Source organism: Orycteropus afer, unplaced genomic scaffold, assembly GCF_000298275.1.
Source record: "Orycteropus afer afer isolate SDZICR_OR568_19922 unplaced genomic scaffold, OryAfe1.0 scaffold00276, whole genome shotgun sequence".
NCBI classification, from domain to species: domain Eukaryota; kingdom Metazoa; phylum Chordata; class Mammalia; order Tubulidentata; family Orycteropodidae; genus Orycteropus; species Orycteropus afer.
The window spans coordinates 3780347-3790695 of NW_006921863.1; positions in this window are offsets into that span (position 1 = coordinate 3780347).

Consider the following 10349-nt stretch of genomic DNA (forward strand, 5'->3'; position numbering starts at 1 on the left):
TTTTGCCCATAGAATCTCTCACTATTGCAACTCGAGGCTTAAATTTTTTCTTCAGTTCTTTCAGTTTGAGAAATGCTGAGCGTGTTCCATACAATCAAATGCCTTTGTTTGCATAATCAATAAAACATTGGTAACTGAAGAGCTTACTGTAACATAAAACTCAGGCCAACCACAGGAACATAGGATCTCTTCTTGCCTCACATGCTTCCCAGGCAGCTGAAAGAATGCTTAAAAAAGATAACCAAAAGGAATAAATGATAGGATATTCCCTCAAATATATTTTTTTGTGAGAATTTACATATGCTGTTGTTTACCATATCCTATCTGATATGGTGAAATAAACATGACAGTTACATTCAGAATGAAGAAAATGCTTTCCTTATGTGCCATACATATGGAAATAAGATGAATTTCATAAAAATTTTCAGGAAAATGAATTAACCCATTTTTGTTTTACTTTTATCCCTCAAAATAACATGGGCACACTCATAATACATGGTAAATAAATTCACAGTTACAAGCATTTGAACAGAGTCTCTGATATGGAAAGTTTGTAGTGTGTGTATAGCAAGACCTATTGCTCATATCAACATGCAGGTCTTAATGAATGTGATGGCCCAGCTAAAACTTTTGATTTATTAATAGTTGCCACTATACTCTTAGATACTCTTGTTATAAAAGAAATAGAAAATATTACACCAATATCTCCAGTGGATTTTATGTGAATTAAATATTATTCCTATAAAGTGCTTTGAAAATTATAAGACATAGAAGAGTTTATTCTACTCAACATGGATGAATTTTGGAGCATAATATTAAATGAAAAAAGGAAATCACGGAAGACTTTATATAGTATCATATCATTTTGATAAAGCTAACAAACAAAACAAAATAAACTATTGTTTAGGCTACTTACATATGTGACTCACCACCTGTCTCTCCCTTTATCATACTGTGGTGACTTGTGTGTTGCTATGATGCTGGAAGTGATGTCAAATATCAACAGGGTCATCCATGATAGACAAGTATCAGTGGAGCTCTCAGACTAAGCCCAGTAATATAGGACTAGTGTTCTACATCTGAAAATTAGCCAGTGAAAATCCTATAGATCGTAAGAGAACACTTTCCAATATAGTGCTGGAATATGAGGACCCTAGCATGGAAGGCACTCAAAATATATAGTGGCTGCAGCAATGGACTTGAGCAAAGCAACAATTGTGAAAGACCAGGGCACTTTTTGTTCTGTTATACATGGTGTCACCATGAGTCAGAACCAACTCAACAGCAATTAACAACATATTTGATAAAGCTATATAAAGAAAGGAAAGAAATGATAAGCACAGCATTCAGTGCAGCCATTACTCTCAGAGGGAATATGAAGGTAAGGTAGGGTCAGATACTGGTAGATTCACATTGTAGTTTTGGGTGGGTGGTAGGTTCATGTATGTTCATTATATCATTATGCTCTAAAAGTTTAATAAACATTATGGCATCAAGGTGGATCTGAGTCATAGCGACCCCTAGTGACCCTTCTTTGGGATTCTGAGGTGGTATCACTAGGGAAGTAGATTGCCCAACCTTCCTTCTGAGGTGTGGCTGGTGGGTTTGAACCGTCAGCATTCTGGTTAACAGTCAAATGCTTTAGGCACTATGCCACCAGAGCACTCATGTATTTTATAGTTATCAAAATTATATTAAAAAGAAAACAAAGGAGTTTATTCTGTATGAATGGTGCTATATAAATATAAGAAAATTCAAATATCTTTTTAAAAAAAAAAAATTATTGTGATTTGGGTAAAAGTTTACAGAGCAAATTCACTTTCCATGCAGCAGCTCACATACACTTTGTCTCATTACATTGACTACAACTTACCATAGTGCAACAGCTTGCCTCCCACTTCTTCCCCAAAGTTACCTCTTTCCTGTGTCCTTCACTCCCATGTACTCCTGTCCCCCAAACTGTCTCCCTGTGCATACACAGCCCTTCTATTCTCCCATGATTGAACTCTCCATGAGGTGTATCTACTTAATGTAAATGTTCAACTCATATACCTGTCTTTTGTTTGGCTGGAAGCCATAGGAGTGGGTTCAATTCCAGACCTGAAAGGCAACTAGAGGCCATAGTCTCAGTGGTTCCATTAGGGTCTATCACACCAGCAGACCTGATCCTTTTTTTTTTTTTTTTTTTCAATGATTTGACTTTTGTTCCACATTGTTCTCCCCACTCTATCCAGGATCTCCTACAGAGATCCTTCTCTGTCAAATCTCAATTTTATCTTTAAATCATTAATTATATTTTAGCTTTCACCTATTCTTAAAAATTGTTTCTTTTCCATCTTTCCTTTTTCCTTCCTTTTCTCTTGCCTGCTTGTACATACATCCACATACTTGTGTTGGATACATATGACAGGCGGAAGCAATGTGGCATAGTCACATGAAATAGCACAGTAGCAGTGGAGGCTTTGAAGCCAGACTGCCAATCGCTCTCTGGTGATTTTGTGCAAGGACATCAAACATATCTGCTTTTATTTCCTCATTCTGAAAAGTAGATATAAAAGTCAAACTTATTTTACAGACCTAGGGATTAAATTCGTTAATACTTGTGGAGTGCTGCATAGTGTTGTTAAATTAGATAAATCCTGTGCTTGCATTCTTAGTATAACAATGAGAAAGATATGGTTTCAGTCTTGGACAGCTCACTAACAAGGATCTTCAAAAGCAGAAATTGGCTGCTGCATGTACCATAGCATTACATAAATAATACAACTTATGCAAACAAACAAAAATTCTTCTGTAAACACATTTTGAGAGAGAATAAATGACTTGGCCTGATATCAGAATTAGATTAGACTCTTGAAGATGAAAGAACAGTGTTTTTCAATCCAGCCCCTTAAACAATCCTACATATTCACTCTTCCCTGGAGAGATAACTTGAAGACCTCACAGATGGAAATGGTGGCCTCATGAGATAAAACTGTCAGGCTGCTCATTAATTACCTTGATGAACTGTTGACAAAATATCAGACCAATGAAAGGTCATAGACAGAGACAAAGAGGAGCTAAATATATGTAGTGATTTTCTTGTTATTCCAAGAACTTTTATAAACTGTGATCTCTAAGACTCAATTGTGGACCTTAGACCAAGAAAAACTAGAGAATAAGTCTAAGATTTCAGTCAAACTAATTACAACCAGGGGATGAAAATCTTATTTGCAGGATTAATTATTTACATATTTTTCAGAGTCTTGGGAAAAATATGCATTTTCAGTTCCTTTTGGTGGTAAAAATATTTCTTCTTTTTTTTTTTTTTTAAGAAAACACTGTAATAATTTACTGACCTATTAACTTATAGAACTTCATGAAAAATTATGATTTTTTTTAGATTAATTTGAGATGTTTCAGTTTAGTATAAGAGATTTTTTTTTTCTTAAAGACATTCAAGTTATGATGAAGTTGTTATAAGATGTAAAATTAGCTAGAAAAAAAATTATGACAATTGCAATAACCAGAAGTCATAAGAATGAAACATGCAAACATATGGTTCTGGGTAGAAACCAGATGAAAAGTTTGTATAACTGTCAAGCTAAAAGCAGAAGAAGGAAAATTAAGGAAGGAATGAGAACAAAATAAGATAGGGAAAATGGGAGGCAACAATATACATTAATAAAAGCGATATTAAAGAGTTTATGTATCTTCTGCGATTGTACTCTCTCTGCAGAAAGGGAAACTGACAAAAGGACAGCAGAGAAGCACAGGAAAATATTGCCTTCCTTCTGCTTAAACTCTGGGCTTGCACACTCTGCCTCCCAAGTAATTGAAGCCATTTTCCAGTGTGTTCCAGATTAGGAAAAGGAAGGAGGATAAAATCTGATGATTCATCAGAAACATGAGGGAGCTCTGGTAGCATAGTGGCTAAGACACTTGCCTGCTAACCAGATGGCTGGCGGTTCAAACCCACCAGCCACTCCTCAGAAGGAAGGTTGGGCAATCCTACTTCCATAGTGATACTGCCTCGGAAACCCAAGGAGGGGTCGCTATGAGTCGGGGCCGACTCGACGGCACATAACAACAACAACAACAACATCAGAAACATGAAGTTGGCTTTGTGTTATATCTTTATTTTACATCACTATTGAACAGGAGGGCATTGGGAGATTATCATCCCCAGAATGTCTCAAACACATGCACACACACACACACACACAGACATATCTATGTACAGTATTGCTTCTGAGAATTGCATACATTTTCCAAAATGATAAAAATGATGACTACAACAACATATCACCCCTAGTGGTTGTATCACTCCATCACTCACAGAATGGAAAAATAGATATATCTTGATTTAACAGCCTGAAATTAGGAGGTGGAAATGGGGATTCTAATTATGGATCACATTGAGAAAAATGGGAATTCCAGAACATTTAGTTGTGCTCATGAGGAACCTGTACTTAGACCAGGAGGCTGTTGTTCTAACAGAACTAGGGGATAATGCATATTTTAAAATCAAGAAGGGAGTGCATCAGGGTTGTATTCCTTCACCATATATATTCAATCTGTATGCTAAGCAAATAATCTGAAAAACTGGACTATATGAAGAAGAAGGCAGCATCAGGATTGGAGGCAGACTCACTAACAACCTGAGATATGCTACAACTTTGCTTGCTGAAAGTGAGGATAACTTGAAGCACTTACTGATGAAGATTAAAGACTACAGTCAGCAGTATGGCTTACACTTCAACAAAAGAAAACAAAAATCCTCACAACTGGACCAATAAGCAGCATCAAGAAAAATGGAGAAAAAATTGAAGATGTCAAAGATTTCATATTACTTGATTCCATAATCAACACCAATGGAAGCAGCAGTCAAGATATTAGACAATGTATCTCATTAGGCAAATCTGGTGCAAAAGACCTCTTTAAAGTGCTGAAGAACAAAGATTTCTATTTGAAGACAAAAAAAAAAAAAAATTCGTTGCCGTCAAGTCAGATCCGACTCACAGCAACCTCTCCTTGATTTTCCAAGGCGGTATCACTATGGAAGTAGATTGTCCAGTCTTCCTTCTGAGGAGTGGCTAAGGTATGCATAACCCAAGCCATTTGTTGTTGTTGTTATGTGCCCTCGAGTCAGGCCCGACCCATAGCAACGCCTCCTTGGGTTTCGGAGGCAGTATCACTAAGGAAGTAGATTGCCTCATCTTCCTTTTCAATCACCTCATATGTATGTGAAAGTTGGACACTGAATAAGGAAGACCAAAGAAGAGTTGAAGTTTTTAAGTTGTGGTGTTGCCAAAGAATACTGAAAGTACTATGAACTGCCAGAAGAAGGAACAAATCTGTTCCGGAAGAACTGCAGCCAGAATGCTCCTTGGAAGTGGGAATGGCCAGACTTTTCCCTCACCTGCTTTGCTCATATTGTCAAAAGGGACCATTCCCTGGAGAAGGATATCATGCTTGGTAAACTGGAGGGTCATGATAAAAGCAGAAACCTCTCGATGAGATGGATGAACACAGTAGCTGCAGCAATGGGCTCAGGTATGACAAGGATTGTGAGGCTGGTACAGGACCGGGCAGTGTTTCGTTCTGTTGTACAAAGGGTTGCTATGAGTCAGAGATGAACAACAGCAACAACAAAGATTTGCCAGAATTTCCTTTCACAGGTTCTCCCAACCATATTTGGAGTCTTTCTAGTACTAGACTCAAATGATAGCCCCCACAGCAGCTGACATTTTTCTTTGCTATTTATAAAGTTTTCCAGGAATATATCTGATACTACTATTCATAAGGTTTTCACTGGCAAAATTTTTTGATAATATCAGGATTATGCCTTGTTACTTGTTGACCTTGGGTTTGTCAGCCTCAGCAGCCACTAGCTGAGTGAAGAAAGGCCTCCAGCTTCAGGGGGCCTGAAGCAGGAGACAGAGCTGAAGCCCAAGGTTAAGAGGCCTCAAGTGCCTCGAGCCTGGCACTTTTAAGTAGGACGTAAATCCTCCAAATTATAAGAATAAACTCCTGTTTGTTAAAGCCATCCCATTTGTGGTATATATTCTTGTCAGGGGCCCAGGGCTAGAGGCTGCTTTTCACTTGGGTGTGGCTCTATATTAAGGCCAGGGCCTGAGATAGCTAAGCCTAAGGCTGAGAGCTACTTTTCACTTGGGGGCAGCTCTTTATTAAGGCTGGGGCCTGAGGTAGGCAGGCCCAAGGCTTGGAGGGTACTTTCCACTTGGGGGCAGCTATATTTTAAGGCTGGGGCCTGAAATAGGCAGGCCTGAATCTTGGAGGCTGCTTTTTGCTTGGGTGTAGCTCTATATTAAGGCCAGGACCTGAAGTAGGCAGGCCGTGGCTTGGAGGTTGCTTTTCGCTTGTGGGCAACTCTATTTTAAGGCCCTTGCCCAAGGTAGGTAGGTATAGAGAGGTTAGGAACAACTAAAGGAGACAAACTTTTCTGTCAGCTTGTCATCCTGTGGTGGCTTACATGTTGCTGTAAGGCTAGAGGCTATACCACATGTTGCAAAATGCCAGCAGGGTTACTCGTGGTGGACAGATTTCAGTGGAGCTTCCAGGCTAAGACAGACTGGGAAGAAAGAAGAAGCCATCAACTTCTCAAAGACTGGCCAATGAAAATCTTATGAATAACAGTGAAACATTGTCTGATATATTACTGGAAAACTTTATAAATAGCCCTGAAACATTGTTCAATATAATGCCAGAAGATGAGCCCATCAGGTAGGAAGGCACTCAAAATTTGACTGGGAAAGAACTGACTCCTCAGAGTAGAGATGACTTTAATGACATAGATAGAGCAAAGCTTTCAGGACCTCCATTGGCTGATGTGACATGACTCAAAATGGATAGAAACAGATGCAAACATCCGTTAATAATCGGAACATGAAATGTATGAAGGATGAATCTAGGAAAATTGGAAGTTGTCAAAAATGATATGGAACACATAAAGATTGATATCCTAGGCATTAGTGAGCTGAAATGGATTGGTTTTGACAATTTTGAATCAGACAACCATATGATCTACTATGCCAGGAATGACAAATTAGAAAGAAATGGTGTGGCATTCATTGTCACAAAGAGTGTTTCAAGATCTGTCCTGAAGTACAAGGCTGTCAGTGATAAGATAAAATCTGTACACCTACAAAGAAGACCAGTTAATGTTACTATTATTCAAATTTACGCACCAACCACCAAAGACAAAGATGAGGAAATTGAAGATTTCTACCAACTTCTGCAGTTGACCAAACATGCAATGAAGATGTGTTGATTATCACTGGTGACTGGAAAGTAAAAGATGGAAAGAAAGAAGAATTATTGGTAGTTGGAAAATACAACCTTGGTGATGGAAATGATGTTGGAGTTTGTGTGACAGAATATTGCAAGATCAATGACTTATTCATTGCAAATACCTGTTTTCAACAACATAAGTGATGATTATGCACATAGACTTCATCAGATGGAATACACAGGAATGAGACCGACTATATCCGTGGCAAGAGGTGAGGAAGAGGTTCAATATCATCAGCCAAAACAAGGTTAAGAGCTGATTGTGGAACAGACCATTGACTGCTCATATGCAAGTTCAAGTTGAAGTTGAAGACAATTGAAACAAGTCCATGACAGCCAAAATATGACCTTGACAATATCCCTCCTGAATTTAGAGACCACTTATACATTTGTTGCATTGCATACCAGTGACCAAAAACCAGAGGAATTGCAGGATAACATCAACAACACCATCCATGAAAAAAGCAAGAGGTCATTAAAAGGCAAGAAAGGAAGAAAAGACCAAAACAGATTTCAAAAGAGACTCTGAAACTTGCCCTGGAATGGAGAGTAGCTAAAGCAAATGGAAGAAACGACAAGATAAAAAAGCTGAACAGAAGATTTCAAAGAGCAGTTCAAACAGACAAAGCCAATTACTATAATGAAATATGCAAAAGCCTGGAGTTAGAAAACCAAAAGGGAAGAATATGCTCAGCATTTCTCAAGCTGAAAGAACTGAGGAAAATATTTAAGCCTCGAGTTGCAGTATTGAAAGATTCTATGGGCAAAATATTGAATGATGCAGGAAGCATCAAAAGAAGATAGAAGGAATACACAGAGTCACTGTACCAAAAAGAATTGGTTGATGTTTATCCATTTCAAGAGGTGGTATATGATCAAGAACCAATGGTATTGAAGGAAGAAGTTGAAGCAGCACTGTAGGAATTGGTGAAGAATAAGGCTCCAGGAATTGAGGAAATACCCACTGAGATGTTTCAACAAACAGATGCCATGCTGGAGGCACTCATTTGGTTATGCTAAGAGATTGGAGAGATAGCTACCTGGCCAACTGACTGGAACAGATCCATATTTGTACCCATTCCAAAGAAAGGTGATCCCACAGAATGTGGAAATTATCAAACAAAATCATTAATATCACATGCAAGTGAAATCTTACTGAAGATAATTCAAAGATGGTTGCAGCAGTATATTGAGAGAGAGCTTTCAGATGTGCAAGCTGGATCCAGAAAAGGACTTGGAACAAGGGGTATCACTCGTGGTATGAGATGGATCTTAGCTGAAACCAAAGAATACCAGAAAGATGTTTACTTACGTTTTGTTGACTATGCAAAAGCATTCAATTGTGTGGATCATAACAAATTATGGATAACATTGAGAAGAATAGGAATGGCAGAATACTTGATTTTACTCATGAGGAACCTGTACATAGATCAGGAGGCTGTTGTTGGAACAGAATAAGGGTATATTGCGTGGTTTAAAATCAAGAAGGGAGTGTGTCAGGGTTGTATCCTTTCATCATACTTATTCAAATTGTATGCTGAGCAAAGAATCCAAGAAGCTGGATTATATGAAGAAGCTCATGGCATCAGAATTGGAGAAAGACTCATTAACAACCTGCAATACACAGATGACACAACTTTGCTTGTTGAAAGTGAGGATGGCTTGAAGCACTTACTGATGAAGATTGAATACTACAGCCTGAAGTATAGATTACACTTAAATATGAAGAAAACAAAAATCATCACAACTGGTCCAATAAACAGCTTCATAGTGGATGGAGAAAAGATTGAAGTTGTCAAGGGCTTCATATTACTTGGTTCTACAATCAACACCAATGGAAGCAGTGTCAAGACATCAGACGATGTATTACATTGGTCAAATCTGCTGCAAAATACCTCTTTCAAGTGTTGAAGAACAAAGATGTCTCCTTGAAGACTAAGGTAGACCTAACCTAAGCCATGGTATTTTCAATCACTGCATATGCATGTGAGAGCTGGACAATGAATAAGGAAGACCAAAGAAGAGTTGATGCTTTTGAGTTGTAGTGTTGGAGAAGAATGCTAAGAGTACCATGGTCTTCTAGAAGGACTAACAAATCTGTCCTGGAAGAAGTGCAGCCAGAATGCTCCTTGGAAGTGAGAATGTCCAGACTTTGTCTCACCTACTTTGGTCGTGTTGTCAGAGGAACCATTCCTTGGAGAAGGATATCATGCTAGGTAAAGTGGAGGGTCAATGAAGAAGGGAAGTCCCTCAATGAGATTTATAGACACAGTGGCTGCAATGATGGGCTCAGGTATAGCAAGGATTGTGAGGTTGGCACAAGACTGGGAAGTGTTTCTTTCTGCTGTGTATCGGGTTGCTATGAGTCAGTGATGACTTGATAGTACTTAACAAGAACAACAATATTCTTGTCAGAGCAGCACTAGATAAGCAAAACAAAGATCAAATTGAAGTTGAAGAAAATTATAACAAGTCTGCAAGAGCCAAAATATGGCATTGATTATATTCCATCTGAATTTAGAGACTATCTGAAGAATAGATTTGATGCATTATACACCAGTGATCAAAGGCCAGGTAAATTGTGGCATGTGATCAAGAACCAATGGTACAGAAGGAACCAGGCCACACTGCACTGAAAGAATTGGTGAAAAACCAGGTTCCAGGAATTGATGGAATACCCATTGAGATGTTTCAACAAATGAAGGCAGTGCTGGAAATGCTTACTCATTTATGCCAACAAATTTGGAGGACAGCTATCTGGACAACCTCCTGGAAGAGATTAATATTTGTACCCATTCCAAAGAAAGGTGATCCCACAGAATGTAGAAATTATAGAATAATATCATTAATATCACATGCAAGTAAGATCTTACTGAAGATAATTCAGAAATGTTTGCAGCAGTATATTGACAGGGAACTTCCAGAAATGTCAGCTGGATTCAAAAGAGGATGTGGAATGAAGGGTATCATTGCTAATGTCAGATGGATCTTGGCTGAAAGCAAGGAATTCCAGAAAGATGTTTATCTATGTTTTGTTGACTATGCAAAGGCATTTG